Source organism: Harmonia axyridis, chromosome 1 (assembly GCF_914767665.1).
Source record: "Harmonia axyridis chromosome 1, icHarAxyr1.1, whole genome shotgun sequence".
NCBI lineage: Eukaryota > Metazoa > Arthropoda > Insecta > Coleoptera > Coccinellidae > Harmonia > Harmonia axyridis.
Window position 1 is genome coordinate 61,367,276 of NC_059501.1, and position 17,016 is coordinate 61,384,291.

A 17,016-nucleotide genomic window follows, 5' to 3' on the forward strand; every position below is an offset into this window, starting at 1 on the left:
TATAAATATTTAACTTTTATAAGTAGGTATTTAGGGGCTCGATATGTTTTGGTAGGATTTTAAATTTAAGTTGTGAGAATATAGAATTTCATCCGAGTATTAATATTATTTCTCCAACTTGATTTTATGGCAGTTGGCACAACTACACTATATCAATGAAAGTTCGAGTTTCATCTGTCATTTAGTTTGTTAACAGATGATTATAATATATAGGGGTCGAAAATATAAGAATGTCTTGGTAACAACTTCTTGTTTTGCCTTGAGATAAAGACAAGAATTTAAAAAATATGATACATGGTGATTCTCCGGCAAATTTTTTATTGCGTTGCTTGTTTGAACGACTATGTGATGGTTTCCCGTAATTTTAAATTCTGAGAATATAGGTACTTGATTGGTGGAGAAGAAAATGTCTCCCCTTGGTTATCGGAAATGGTGAAGGATTTCCTCGGAACCCCGGCAACATCTGTACTTGTGGCAATGCTATTTTCAAGAGCAGCTTAAATAATAACGAAGCTAAAATATCATAAACATTTATTTCAACATCAAGAATTTACATGCTTCGCCAAAATAGAAAACCATTAGATACAAAAATTATTGAATATTTTATATTGGGTTTTGTACTGATATCTTTTTAACACAATTTGTGAAATTATTGGTTGAACGATTTTTGATGTCGTCTGGTAACCTATTGTAGATTTTCGGTCCCCAGTAATCTAGTCCTTGTTGTGTATACTTCCGATCGTGGTATGGCATTGTAAGTTGGTTCTTGCTTCAAGTATTGAATGTGTGGAAAGTTCTGTTGGCTGGAAAGCTGTCCAAAATCTTGTGTATATAAGTAGCACATTCTAATGCATAAACTGCTGGTATAGTGAGGATATTGAGTTCTCGAAATGCATTTCTGCAGCTTTCTGTGTGTTTCATGCCTAATATTGTTCTTATTGCCTTCTTCTGATGAATGAGGACGTCTCCTGCATGAGTTGATATACCCCATAAGAGGATCCTGTGACATGCGAATGAAAGTTGGCGAAGTCCATAAGAAGTCTTTTGTGGCTTAATTCATGGCTTATGATCACATATTTTAGGAGAGCCTAAAATTTCCTTAGTTGGTTTATTGTTCCCATCGGATCCAATACCTCCTAGAAAATAATGTGTCTAGGAGGTATTGGCAGAGAAATATGATAAAAGTTTTTTGACGTAACATTCCTAAGAGCTAATACTGAATGAAAAATCGTGTTTTCCAAATTAATAATCAATTCCTTGAAGCATTTTTAACTATTAACACCTCAACATCTCGAATTGTTGTGAGTGATATTTTACATATTCAAAAGTCTGGGTTTTTTGTATAAGAATGATCATAACTTCGAACAGTATAACAACTTGAATATTTTGGATATTTGGGGTTTTGAAATACAGAGTATTCACTAATACACAGATAATGGTTTTAATCGTTTATTCTCAAAACACTCTCGTAAGTCTCACTCTTTCTCTAAGCAAGTTCTAGAAGGCTGAACGGAAGGGAGCCCTAACCCAGAAGGGAGCTCAACCCAGTTCAGCTGTCTGAACGCAAGGGAGCCCAACCCAGAGGGAGGCTCAACCCAGTTCAGCTGTCTGAACGCAAGGGAGTTCAACCCAGAAGGGGGCTCAACCCAGTTCAGCTGTCTGAACGCAAGGGAGTTCAACCCAGAAGGGGGCTCAACCCAGTTCAGCTGTCTGAACGCAAGGGAGTTCAACCCAGAAGGGGGCTCAACCCAGTTCAGATGTCAGAACAGAAGACGTGACAGAAGGACTAAAAAAACTTAGGTTATGTCCCTGACGTTTGCTCTCGATCATCGAAGATCTATGCTTGTTTTCTCTCTCGATGGCCCTCGATGGCCTCGCCACGTGCAGACTCGCAGCGCCACCATACAACGTTGAAGTAAAACTTCAAGTGAAGGGTTGGTTGTCTCTCTCGGAATTTGTTCGGATGAAGTAATATTCTAACACTCCCTCCCTTCATCGAACTACAACCAGCATTCTCCACTCCAAGTATAATCTATAAACAGAACTCAATTAGTTTATACTCTAGTCTCTACAAATACTCTGAAAACAAAAAATTCAATGAGTTAGTATTCCAAGATTATTAAATCATTAGTTTTTGAGTTAATCTCTTATGACCGTCTGATGGTATCTCTGACACATTCTCTTTAGTTGGAGTCCACCTCACTGTGGTTCTCTTATACTCAACACATTGTTTGAAATCACCATGTGTTTTTAACCATATGTCTTCTAAGTCCAGATTTCTCTCTATGTAGTAGGTCGTCATTTATTACCTCTAAATGATCATCAAATACTTTTAGTTTGTGACTACCATCTTTCTTGGTGCAGTCTCCAGCGGATTTGTTATCACACCAGACTGTTATAGGAAACATCAGTTTTCCTACCACAAATCTAAGTGCCTTATCAAGAGATATTAATTCTTGACAAGCATCACTCATAGCTAGATATTTGGCTTGACAAGTGGACAATGTGACATATCTTTGTTTATGGCTTCTCCAAGCTATTACATCTCCAAACAATCTAATAACATACCTTTCAGTTGATGAAAAGTCGGTATGGTCTCTAAATGTTGCATCGGTAAATGCTTTTAAGTATTAAGTTTGAGCGGTGAATTTAAGACTTAAATTCACAGTACCTTTCAAATACCTGAATATTCTCCTTACACCTTTCCAATCAGCTTCAATCGGCTTCATTTGTTTTCTCGTTAAACAGTTAACAGCAAACGTAGTGTCTACCATTTGATGGATACATAAAGCTACCAATCGCTTCTCTATAAGGAACTCTTTTCATCTCTATAAGGAACTCTTCTCATCTCTATACGGAACTCTTTTCATCTCTAGTTTATCTGAGTCATCTTGTAGATTCCCCGATTGATTTCTCTTAATCCTGTTTTCTACCTGTCTGGTTACCATAGGAGTATTTTGAGCATTGCAGTCATTCATATTCAATCTATCTAACATATTCTTGGTATAATTTTATTGATTGATTTATATACCCTTCTTCTCGGTTTCTCTTTATATTTATATCATTTCTCCTCCAAGTATATAAACAAGGTCTATGTATATCATTCTCTGAACCAAGTTTCTGGATCTCTTCAGTGAATCTCTTATTACATCTCTTTGGACTTATCTTCAGTCGATATAGGGCTTTCCGGAGTTTATATACATAAGATCGTTTGATCTCATTGTCAATGTCTACTCCATCAAGAATCTCCATATAGATCTCCTCTATAGTGCCATTTAAAAGGCAGATTTTTACTTCTGATTGACAAGCATGTAAATCATACTTATTGATTATTGCAAATGTAGCTCTAATTACTGGAAGTCTAGTGTCATAGATATTTTTTTGACCTTAAAGCCTCGTATGACTAATCTTACTTTGTATCGTATAAGACCATTTGCCTCTAATTTTCTCTCGAATACCATTTTGGGTCTGTAATAGTAGCCAGTTTTACAGATATCTGAAGATCCAAACCTTATTTTGTATCATGGAATCAATTTCTTCTTTTATAGCTTCCTCCAAATTTTTGGTTCTCTATTTAATGAAGAAATAAGCCTCATATCTTCTTCTCTATCGGTTTTCTCATATTTACCTAAAATAATAATATTAATAATAATATTAATAGTTGATCTTTATTGATTTCTAGTTATCCAAAGGCAATCGACCGAGGTCGTCCAGCCCACTTTCTAAAATACTATTCTCTGCGTAATTAAAAAACCTTGCATAGCTTACGTCCTCTACAGTTTTCTCTAAGTGTAGCAGGGTACTGGCCTTTTTATCGGCAGTTCCCTTATTTTGGCTCTTTCGAGTTTTTCATCCAATCCCAGTCAATTATATTTTCCTGGGTCTCTAATTTTTCTCTAGTGTCATCAAGTTGTTTATTTCTATAAACATCTTTGTAGGCAAGTTTCTTGTTAAATCTCACATGTTGAGATTCAAAGGACTTTTTGCGAGCTTGAATGCCACGTCAAGTATCCACGGTATAACCCACTGGGACAGCTTTCAGGGCACATTCTCCAAATTTCAAGCTGGGTTTTGGAATCTTAATGTATGCGAACATCACAATACATAATAATACTTACAAATACATCCAATACATCCACTTTTCTCAATTTGATCAAAGTGGCATTTTGCATTTGGTGCAAACTTTGTCAATGGTGTTTGATATCTGATAGACTTGTGTGTTCTGTTGTACACATCTATGGATGCATCAACACCAACCTCCCACATACTCTTAGGTAGTCTGGAATCAAACATGTATGTACGAACCTTCTTTTGGATCTTCGAATTAAACCTCTCCGCTCTCTCGTTCTCTATATTTTCTCTACTCAGTACTTCTGGGAATTTCCTTTCGGTAAATCTGTACCTTGATCTGACCTGATATAATATACCTTCTTATTTTTCTCCAACAAGTTTCTTGTTGATATTAAGAATTTCTCTAATGCTTCAGCCAACTCATCTTCTGTTTTAATGAATATGCTTTAGCAAGTTTCCAATAGTCTTCTATGTAGACATTAATGAATCTTTACTGACCTGGATGAGATGGTGGTTTAATAAGTCCCATCGTGTCAGTGTGTGTCAACTGGTTGTTTCTCAGCTCTCATTTTTCTTTAAAGTGTAATTTCTCCATTGTCGATATGATACATACTTCACGTTCTAAGTTTTGGATTGATTCCAAGTTATCGATCTAAATTACCTCTCTACTGATATGACTGCAATCCCAATATTTTCTTGTTGCTCAGATTGTGTTTCATCTGTTTTGTCAGTTGAAACTTGTGAACTTTCTCTTTTAGGTGAAAAGATGAGATCATACTCTTTCTCCCTCCCAATCGCAGATTCTGGTTCTCCCTCCGAACCTAATAACTCGTTATTGGAATGTGTCTGCGATTGCAAGCTCATCTCATCTTCTTCGCTTATCGTTGCTTGACTCTCTAACACAATCTCATTATTAACCTTATTGTAAACTCTTAGGATTTGGAATTGTCCTCATCGATTACAATGACTGCTATTTCGTTTTATTCGCTCTCTATACTCATATTTTGACATCTCTCAAAGTTTCTCAAAATCAGACAACCATTTACGATATGGTCTGTTGCTCCAGAATCTGCAAAGAAGTCAATGATTGGATCAAGTTTACCTGTTATAGTTTCTCTATGCTCTATACTTCCAACCCTTCTTGCCTTGGAGCGACCTTCTTTGTCGAATCTCTTACTCTCTCTCATTCTCCTCTGGTCTACGTGGCTCCGTCTCTTAGTGTTGAAACTTGGCGTGTTCAACCTAACTCTACTCGATCCTCTAAATTTAACGGGCCTAGTCTCGTTTGTGCCACCATTGTTAATGCAATCCTCTAACTTGATTGTCCTACAACCGAAGCAGAATCACTTACTTACTCTGTTGCCTCAAATTTCAATCAGTTGACCAGTGTCTTTCTTTGTTACAACGGAAGCATTTTAATTTATGTACCCGTTGAACTTTTGGAATCTCCTCTTCAATTTCAGACCTCTTCTCAACCTCCAATCTCTCTGGTCTCTTTCTCTCTCTCTCTCTCTGATGAAGTTCTTGATCTTGTCTAAATTACCTTCTTGGTTTAGGGTCTGTCTCCTGGTCAGATCTGCATCTCGTAACTTGGATATGACTGGTAATACAGCCTGATAAAGTGCAGATCTTATCTTTTGAGCAGTTAGCTCAATCACACCTCACATGCTCTTACCTGAAGTGTGTGTCGCATTTGACTTGCACTTCCTGGAGAACCTCAAACCTCTACTTACTTCAACAGGGTCTCGGATATTCAAAATTTTCTTCCAATAGTTCTCCTCAATTCTGTTTATGATAATGTCTCATACTTAATTACTTCTCTTGGATTTGTTGGCCTTTGAAAAAGTTTGGTTACTCGTACTTGGCTCTATGACGTCCAAAAAATCATTTGTCAAAAAGCTCTGATCATAGACTGTCCATCCAGATCTTAAAATTTGAATTCTGCTCTGTAACATGGATTAATTTTAAATACCTGGGTTCTCTAATATTCTAGAATTTAACCCCAAAAATTATTCTCTTAACTCTAATCACCTCTGTAAAATGAATTAATTTATATTAAATATAGCTGGGTTTTCTCAAACTCTTAATCTCTAAAATTCAATCAAAAATCTTCTTATAACTCTAATTGCCTCTGTAACATGAATAAATTTTTATATACCTCTTTCTCTCTCTCTCTCTCTCTCTCTCTCTCTCTCTATTGTCGACAATTTCTCCTCTCTCAGATCTCTAAATTCTCAAAAGTGGGTTTTGTGTAATGACTCTGAATTTCTCTAGCATCTTTCATATAGTCTCTTACGTATCACTCGTTGATACTTCTCTAGTCAGCTAAAATCAAGGAAATGGGCAATTATTAATTGCATGAAAAACTTACATTGGTTTTGACAATTCTCTCTTTCCTCGTAATGCATGAAACCTATATCTTCTGCACTTACGGAAATGGTGGAATCGCTATGATAATCCACCAATGGTTTTCCTTGATTTCCTTTGGCTGCCATCTATTTCAGAATTTATGAAACAAAATATTTATATTATGTATTTTAAGATTTTTGTGCATTATATGCTCTCTTAGTACATTTACTACCAGGTATAAGATATAAAATTTTGTTTCGTGCTTCTGAATTGCCTCAGATGCACAGCAATCTGATACAATTCGAAACATGGCTATTAAAGTTTTCGAGCATCACCACCTCGTACATGTACACCTTACTACAAAAACGGTATCACGCACTGCAATGATTACCTGTTGAGTTAGGTATGGCCATTGTGCATGTACGGGGTGAATACTTGAATCCTATAATATCCCTAGCTTACAAACAAACAACACAGCACAGCAAGCATTGTATGAAAGAAGCCCTGAAATATTGATTATCACTAATCTTACCATACTGCAGTTTTTGTAGTTTAGTGAAATAAATAATTTCCCAAATTTTTCATCAATATATATACTCTCAAAATATCTCAATCTCCGGATTATGGAATATGAAACATCCAATTTTACATGCTCCAAGCAATGTATGTAGAATCTTCAAATCTACATGCTCAAATTCTCTAGGTGTGGTTTGTAAATTCTCTAAAATTATCCAATCTAAAACAGAAAGTATGTTAGCAAAGTATCTGAAATTTTCTCATCGATACCTCTCGAATGATGTATGTACATCTCTCAAATTATGACTCTGAAAAAACTCTAAATTCACATAATACAATTTTCTCAAATGATGAATGTGAAATATCTGAATTCACGAACATCTAAGTCAATTTGATACAACGAGTATGCAGAATCTCTACATCTGCATAATCTATATCTATATGACATGTGTATAGTAAAATATCTCATTTCTCTTAACATCAACATTCAATAACCGTTAAGAATCAAATTTGCAATGTATCTTACACTTGAAATTGACTTCCTAGGTTGTGAACATGATTTAACTCGATTAAAACCTGTGTATAGTAAAATATCTCATTTCTCTAAACATCAACGTTCAATAACCGTTAAGAATCAGATTTGCAAGATCTCTACACTTGAAATCAACTTCCTAGGTTGTGAACATGATTTAACTCTGATAGAGAGGTAAACACATTATTTCCAAATACAATATATACTGTATAACAGGAATTCTCTATTTCAGCAATGAATATGAAATAAATCATTTCCGTTCACTGAACTAAATAAAATATCTCCTCTAACCTCGTTAATTAAGTTGAAATTTCAACTTACCTCAATATTTTTCTCGTGTGAGATTTTCAGAATAATTGTTTACCTCGTCGCGCAGTTTGAAGCTTGCTGGTTCCATAACCTTTTGGATATTTGGGGTTTTGAAATACAGAGTATTCACTAATACACAGGTAATGGTTTTAATCGTTTATTCTCAAAACACTCTCGTAAGTCTCACTCTTTCTCCAAGCAAGTTCTAGAAGGCTGAACGGAAGGGAGCCCTAACCCAGAAGGGAGCTCAACCAAGTTCAGCTGTCTGAACGCAAGGGAGCCCAACCCAGAGGGGGGCTCAACCCAGTTCAGCTGTCTGAACGCAAGGGAATTCAACCCAGAAGGGGGCTCAACCCAGTTCAGCTGTCTGAACGCAAGGGAGTTCAACCCAGAAGGGGGCTCAACCCAGTTCAGCTGTCTGAACGCAAGGGAGTTCAACCCAGAAGGGGGCTCAACCCAGTTCAGATGTCAGAACAGAAGACGTGACAGAAGGACTAAAAAAACTTAGGTTATGTCCCTGACGTTTGCTCTCGATCATCGAAGATCTATGCTTGTTTTCTCTCTCGATGGCCCTCGATGGCCTCGCCACGTGCAGACTCGCAGCGCCACCATACAACGTTGAAGTAAAACTTCAAGTGTAGGGTTGGTTGTCTCTCTCGGAATTTGTTCGGATGAAGTAATATTCTAACAGAATAACACTAGGAGAATCAATTGAACATAGAAAATTCGGAAGAAATACTCAATACGTTCGGCAATTCTATCCGAGAGCGGCCGGATTTTTTAGTCACGTGACCACAGATCTTACAGATTCATCTGAAATTAAAGTAAGTTACAGAGCGTCTACTGTTCTGTGTTCATTTGTTATCTGTATACCATACGCATCATTTTATTTTAAATCTTACCACAAAGATGATAGAGTCACTACATATTCTTGGATTTATATTGTTATTGTGAAGGGAACTAAAGTGTTCTGTGGTTGTAAGCTTGGAAACCTTCGAAGTTTGAAGGTTCACAGATGAATATAATCTATTTATTTATATGAAAATATAAAAATGAAAAGGTAACTTTGGTACGAAATGAAATAAACAACGATAATCCCTTCATCTTGGAGATGAATATCAGAGCTAATATGGGTATTAGCAAGCTGATGTCTTTATCATTATCGAAAATAAAATAGAAAACAAAAGAAGAATATTCAAAATTTATTGCCAACAAAATTGGTAACTGTAACTCATTTATTGTGTAGTGATTATGTTTGCCGATAGGTGGCGTTATGGGTGTCGTGCCACACTCTACTGCGGCCCCGGCGGATTTTAGGGGTCTCCGCGCTGCAGCAGAGTCGCCTCGACACTAGGGTGACAGGGTGGCAGAGATAGTTGGATTGCATAACTGAAGAGTCCACCAGCGATCTCGGGACGAATCATCGTAATCCCTAGATAGAGGGCGCACCTACGTACTTCGAGAAAGACTCGCCAAAATTGTATTAAAAATAATAATATTGAACATATTGAATAAAAAAAAAATATAATTCGTTCACCAAATGGAATGGAGAAAGTGAGTTTGTACTGTTTTTCTTAATATAATACTAGTATTATTTTCAAGATTAGAAAGTTATATCTTATACTTGGAAAAACTTCAATGTGCATGCAGGTTTCCAAGTGATGGCATAGCTCACCCACTTTAATATGGCTAAATCTTTCCACCTAGGCCGAATGGGAAAAAATTATAAACGACAAAAATGTTCCCTTTTCACATAAAGAAGAATCTACTGTTTGAATATGTGTACAATATGCAATTATACAAATATGTGTACAAGTCAAAGGTACACCTTGCTGTATGTGAAATAGAATAATAATCATTTGAAACATCGTGTAAAATTTGGGGTGGATGTGGATAGTGAAGTGAAATCCTGGTCTAGATTCGGTACTGGGTGTAGGACGGCGGGATCAGGTAGTGTACGATTTCCCAGGTCCCGGATGAAATATACAAAATAGTGAAAGATAATTTTTTCTGGAACTTTCGGACATATATTTCTAGAACTAAGAGATCAGGAAATTAAGACTTCCAACTTGTATTCCAAACACTGGAGATCCGACCAAGTTGGAATTGTAACGTGTTAAGCCACTGCTCAGATTTTCCAGACGAATCGGAGTGATTTTCAAACAATATTGTTGGAGCAAAAGGAAGCTGTGAGAATTTTGAATGGATTATCAAGAACAACCAGCTGTCGTGAGTATTTTAAAAGGGAGGGAATACTCATCATGACATCTGTTTACATACTCACCTGCCTCAAGTACGTCCAATTCAATAAACACCACTTTCTAAGAAACAGTGACTGTCATAGCTCTACACAAGAAGAAGAAACGACCTAGTTATAGAATACCATCGCCTAAAAACAACCCAACTCTCCTGATTCTCTGAAAAAATTATCACCAGAAAGATTTACCTGTGAATTGAAGAAGTTCCTGATGAAGAATCCCTTCTACACAATTGATGAGTTCCTAAGTTCCAGTAACTTATTATAGACATTCAAATTTCTTTTATAAGTGTTTGTCATATTTAATTATATTCTATTACATTGTGTTGTGATCATACATAATTTTTATTACTGACGTGCTATGTAATTACGTATTTTCTTATTGATGGCTAAATAAATATTATTATTAATAATTAATGCGACGCGAGGATACACATGTCCGAGGCATCAGATGGACGAATTAGACCGGTTATTTTATTCATTCATGTTTCGAGGATTTTGCTTTGAAGAATTAATTGAGATTGAGAGAAATTTCAGTTTTGTTTTGTAGAGAGGAATTTCAGTTTTGGTTTGCAAAGAAAAATTTCAGTATTGGTTTGGGGAGAGAAATTCCAGTTTTGGTTTGGAGAGAGAAATTCCAGTTTTGGTTTGGAAAGAGAAATTTCAGTTTTGGTTTGGTGAGAGAAATTCCAGTTTTGGTTTGTAGAGAGAAATTCCAGTTTTGGTTTGGAGAGAAATTTCAGTTTTGATTTAGAGAAAAATTATAGTTTTGGTTCAGAGAGAGAAATTTCAGTTTTGGTTTGGAGATAGAAATTCCAGTTTTGGTTTGGTGAGAGAAATTCCAGTTTTGGTTTGTACAGAGAAACTACAGTTTTGGTTTGGAGATAGAAAGTACAGTTTTGGTTAAGAGAGAGAAATTACAGTTTTGGTTTGGAGAGAGAAATTTCAGTTTTGGTTTGGTGAGAGAAATTCCAGTTTTGGTTCGTAGAGAGAAATTCCAGTTTTGGATTGGAGAGAGAAATTTCAGTTTTGGTTCGGAGACTTGGAGAAATAAATTAGAGGTCTGGTTCAGAGAGAGAAATAGCAGTACCTAGGTCGAGACCCACGTATAGGTTGAATAAAGCGAATACAAAATCTTCCTTGTGGATTCGTCTTTTGATTGCAGCCCTAATCCCCCTTCATCTGAACGGTGCTGAAGATCGTGCTCCCGTTATATAGAAATACGAAATATTGAAGATAAGTTCAGAAAAATTTTTATTGTATTTTTGGAAGCTGTCAATTTGAAATTTAGAGACTCAATACATTATTTTCGATTTGAAATAGACAGTTGGTTGGAATCTTATTAATATTAGTTGGGACCTATCTATAGTTTTCTGGGCTCATATGTACTTTTATGAGTGGAATGTCAGAATCACGACTACCCTCCGACTAGAGAGCCGCACAATTTTTAAATTGTACCCGGTAAGGTGACAACATTTACATACTTATACACATAGAATATCTATTCAAGCTTCGTGCAAAATTTTGAGACTTCAGGACCATAGAAAATTCAAGCGGAAAAAAATTTAAAAAAAAGAAGAAATTTGTGTCCCCTTTGGACCACACATATCTGTTTACAGTTCTGGCGGTTTCCAATGTTGTAATTGGCGCATGATCGAACTATCGCTCAAGAGTTCCTGACTTGACGTCAGTACTTTCCACATTTTATACTCAAAGCAATTGTTTGACATGACTAGTATCTTTTCTCTGAATTCATAGTCAAGGAATATTATATTGTGCAACAAGTGGGGAAAGTCCAACTTTTCTCCACATGTTGTACACTATACTTTTCCTACAACTGCACAAAGTTCAATAATTCAAGTATTGGACTTGATTCAAATCAAAATGACCTTCGGTGGCAGTATGTGCTAATTTTTTGCGTTTCCATAGAAACGACTCAAAAGCCCAATTTAATTGATCTACCAAGCGAGGTGTGGGCAAAGTGCCGTGGGGAATGATATTACCCACAGTATGAGGAATACATAGTTTTGAAATTGACTAAGCTATGAAGAATACGCTACTTTCCATAGCAGTTGTAGGAAAATGATATTTCTACCATTCATTTTTCGATGATTAAACAAATATGGTCTGAAATATAAATTATTTCTGAGATTACTTCAGAACAGTTCGAATGCAAAGATCGCAAAGGTGAATGAATCATTCGTTATGATTATTCAAAAATAAATAAGTAGTGGATGATATCATTGGTAAAGATATAAGGGGATTTCCTGTGGAAGATGAGATGGAATAACATTTTACTTATCACTCAAACACAGCTCATTAGTTTGTTCGAATATCCTACAATATGTTATCAAATGCATATGTTGAAGACAAAAATATAAGCAATGAAAATCTGTGTCATTCTAATATACGGACGAAAAATTTAACGTTTCTGAATGTTTCATTGATTTTGTGTGTTTTGTTATTAGTTCTTCTCCAAATAAGTTCATTCTGTTTCATATATACACTTAAGAATGAGGTGGATGAAATTTCCAGAAACCATAAACAGATTTCTAGAATTGTTACTTCTCTATGGGGAAAACGAATGAAAAGATCATTGGATATTGAATTGGAATTTAGCAATGTAGATAGAGTAGAAGTTGATGATCTTTTATTTTCAACCTATGTAAGTTGTTTGAATAATTCTAATGTCATCGTTCCTTAATATTGTAATCAACCACAATACCATGTAGGTATTGCATATTAATGAACAAATAACAGCTCTTTAACTTGAACATGGCAGGTGTCCTATTTCCTATAATATCGTGTACCTATATAGGTAGATTGAAAGTATTTTCGAATGAAGGTATATTTGATCAAACAAAAAACGTTCCATAATAAATGAAACAATCATTACATTAATATAATGTCATCTGAATTGAAGAAAACAAACTTGGTGTCATCTTCTAATATATATCTTTCTCCTGAAAAAACACTGCTGTCAGTGCTGTCCCATATTATATCATATATCAGATCATTCGAAATGAAAAAATAGTTAGGTAATGAAGTAAAGAGCTTTTGCGAGCTTCTTCAAATTAACATAAGGAAATATAATTCTTTAAAAATTCACATTGAAATGTACAAATTCTTGACCTAAAATGGACGCACCTCGCCAAGAACTAAATTGGGACTACTCGGACCCAGATATACCCTAAAAATTTCAAGTCTGCGTTCGAGTGTTTTCGTGAATACGGAAGTCGGACAGACAGAATAATCTTCACCTGTAATTATTTATCAGTGAATTGTTTGAGATCTTTCTCGGCTCAACTATCATTTCACTTATAGACCGATGTCTTGAGAATTTTTTATATAGTTTATTCAAGTTACATAGGCGTACAACTTTGCTTCCGTCGTTTTTCGAGGCTTTATTGTAAAAAACTGGTTATACATTTATGATTCGGAGTATTGTCCATCGATGGTCACTACTTTCTCCCAATTTTAGGGCAGCGTACGAATCCCGCGTTGAAAAAACTGGTCATATTTTGTAGCGATCCACGAATAGATCCTATTTTTATTTCATCATAAGACCGCTGCTGGTCAGCCAGGCCGTGTGCCATTGATCGAAACAAGTGATAGTCCGAGGTAGCAACGTCTAGAGAAAACTGCGGTTGGGGTAGAACTTCCCAAGTATGTTTTGACCACTTTCGCAACATGGGGTTGAGCATTATCAAGCTGTAAAATCATTTTATCATGTCTCTCGTTGTATTGCGGCCGTTTTTCCTTTCAGTGCTAGGCTCAAATACATTAATTGCGTTCTATAACGATCGCCTGTGATTGTTTCAGTCGATTTTACCAACTTATAATACACTGCGCCGAGCTGGTCCCACTAAATACTTGGCATGACCTTGGAACCGTGAATATTCGGTTTGGCCGTCGACTTGGAAGCATGGCCAGGATATCCCCATGATTTTTTGCGCTTGGAATTATCGAAATGATCCCATTTTTCTTCTCCATTTTTCTGATGTAGAAATCCCTTCCGTCTTTGCCTCGCAACTGCAAGCAGCTGTTCACGTAATGCCTCCAATTCTGCATCTTCGAAAACCTACTCTCGAAAACCACCGCCATACTGGTCTTCGATATAAAATCACCGTTATTGAAACATTGAAACCACTTCAAGGGCGTAGAAATGAGTGGTACTGGGGGTAATTTCCAAAATATAAAATTTCAGAATTCTCTCAAATATGAAGAACGGTTTATGAGTATTTTTGGTGAAGTAGTTTAGAAAAATGTAAAAAGAAACTGTGGTCCAGTACTACACTTTAAGGTTTCTTGTCGATTCTTGTCAAATAATAATCCTCAGGAAAATTCAAATTATTGATTCAGTGATCTGTGATGAGTGATGAATAAATAATTTATTGTTGTGCTATGGCTGTTTCTGGTGAAAGTTCTACAAAGATTTGCTTGTTTTGCTGCATTGGTGAGCTCATTAGATTTAAGTTAGTGGCTTATGTTCGAACATATTTTTCTTTCTTTTTTTTATCTTGTTTCTAGTTCAATTACAGAGGGTTAGGTGGAAGAATAGACGTGAGGTCTCGTGACTTTTAGTAGGTTTTATTTTCAAGTTGTAATACCTGAGACAGCGCGAACTAAATCTCGCCCTCGATTCTGTTGCATTTTTTGTATCATAATTTCTATAAATAAAGGCCTTTATTATTATTATTATTATTATAAGTTTTGGTACTTATTTACCCAATCTGTATGGTAGATTGATAGAGATTCGATAAACTGTTATATGCATCATAAAATAGAAGGACTACAAGAAATACCCTGTATCTCTAAAACAAAGCATTTGCGCGCCAAAGTATAGGACATTCTATTCTTAAGTTATTCAATAAATTTTTCATTTTTCTTTGTACCTCCAGTTAGGAACAATCGAAGGCTATGAACAATCAAATCAAAAAAATGCTATTATCTCGAGTAATTTTTGGTTCAAGCTTCGTTATCAAACCTTTCTCTCTCATATTACAGATATGAGTAAACGTTGTCTTCAAAAAAAATGGAAAAAAAAGATCTACGCTCTTGAACCACTCTCGGACGTTCTTTCACTAATAGCGGCCTCACCTTAGGTATTTGAGAGCATTCGATGAGCATCACCCGCATATTTTTTCATATTACAGCAGAAAATTAAAACCTCTGGCGAATGATGAGAATTTGGCTCGTAAGCTGACATGTTTAATCGATGATAACTTTATGCTTTTAATCGAGAATAACTTTGTGATACAGACACAAATCGACTTATATTTCGGTGGGGTTTTGTTTACAAATCCTAAGTTTATTGTATGGCAACTATGATCTATTTATTTCGACTACCACTTACCTCTTCAGCGATCTATTGCAAAACGGAGGAAGCAAAGTTGTACACCTAATATAATCCTAGTATAACTCTGTTTTACACTAGAACATTGCTATTAATTATATAAACTTAGATGTTTTGATCATGAACTTATTTTGGGTGAACACTAAATCGTGGAATAATGTCATTTTTGAAATAAGGTTCAGTATTCTATACATTTTAAGGCGACACTGAATATTTTAGTGCAGTATAAAACTTTTTTCATCGAAAAATTCTATTTGAAAAAGTTTATTACTGAAAATAATAAGCTAATATCTATTTTTTTTCAGAATAGAGAATTATCGTGCGATGACGTAAAAAATTGCTTGGAAGCAGAATTATTAGTCATCAAGAATCTGCCAGGTAAATTTTATCATGTTCTTTTTATCTTGATATAATTCGCTGAAAAAAATATTATTCTCTAATTTTTGGTATGCACTTGAAAAGGAAATAACTAGTGAGTACATATCATAAAATATTAGCACGGACAGTCACGTAGCTAGGTAACTTGGGACGATGAAGTCCTATAAAATAAGAATTAAAATTTTTTTCATTTCAAGTGACTTCTAAGTTACAGTATGAAACCAAACAGACAATTTAAATGAAATGACTGAAAAATTTTGAGCTTTATCCAACTCCATAAATATATTCCCCCAAGTTATATGATTCTAAATTAATATCCAAATTATTGAAGAAAAAACACTCTTCTTCGGAAATTCAATCCGATAACAGTTTTTCTCCTGAGATTTTAAGGTATCGAATCCCGAAATGATTCTTGTATCTTTGCAACCATCCGCTGCTCGCATTAAAACATGAAGTCTCTTCGTATTCTTTGTGCTTTTTTTTTGCTTTTTTTTATCATTAAAATCTGTGACTAGAATGTGTTTTCTTCGAAAACCACCGATATATAAAGCTTTTTCCATTCAGATGATCTTAGATTTTCAATTTTCCTGGTCCCAAGTAGGTATAGCTGATCTTCTTCAGAATATTCACTCTCCTATTACGCATTGCACAAATGAAATGGTAGACTCAACTACACCATATTTTTTTGCTAAAGCAAACACCTTTATCTAACTGTTCAACTATTTCACCTTTTTACTTATTTTTTGCTTACTCGGAAACAGTTTAACAATATGATACCGCTTAACCAAAACAAATGATCAAAAGTAAATAAAAAAACGTTTAACAATCGTTTACTTGTTATGACTTGCAAAATTCTTCAGGTTCACTATTGAGATGCTTCAGTTGTTCATGTACAATTTAGAAAAATTACCTATGAAACTTTTTCATTTCAATTTGGAAGTGATCAATAGGTTTTTTCCTAGTCATATCTCAAATCCTTTGAAATTCATTCCGAAAAAACCATAACAGTACCTACCCTATTACAGGGGTGTATTTATAAGCGTAGATAAAATTGTATATAACTCTATTAGTTCTTCTCTTTGCTGTGAATATAATAGATGAGATATTAAGATAGGATTAGTATAAGGGCATTAGGTAGATTTAGGTTGGTAAGAGTTAGATTCTAACGATTAATAAGTAGGCACATTTAGATATAAGAATAAGGCTGAGGTATTAGATAGAACATAATAGCTGTAGGGACATAATTTT

The 17,016-nt window shown here is 35.2% G+C and overlaps 1 protein-coding gene across 1 annotated transcript in view; it reads left to right on the forward strand.

Annotated features, from left to right (window-relative positions):
- The first annotated feature begins 14,428 nt into the window (after positions 1-14,428).
- LOC123671755 (collagen alpha-1(XXIII) chain-like) overlaps positions 14,429-17,016 on the forward strand; it is a 34,360-nt gene continuing 31,772 nt past the window's right edge. The window contains exons 1-2 of the mRNA XM_045605772.1: positions 14,429-14,490; positions 15,696-15,768. The gene's annotated coding sequence lies outside the window, so the exon portion shown is untranslated. The remainder of the gene's footprint in view (positions 14,491-15,695; positions 15,769-17,016) is intronic.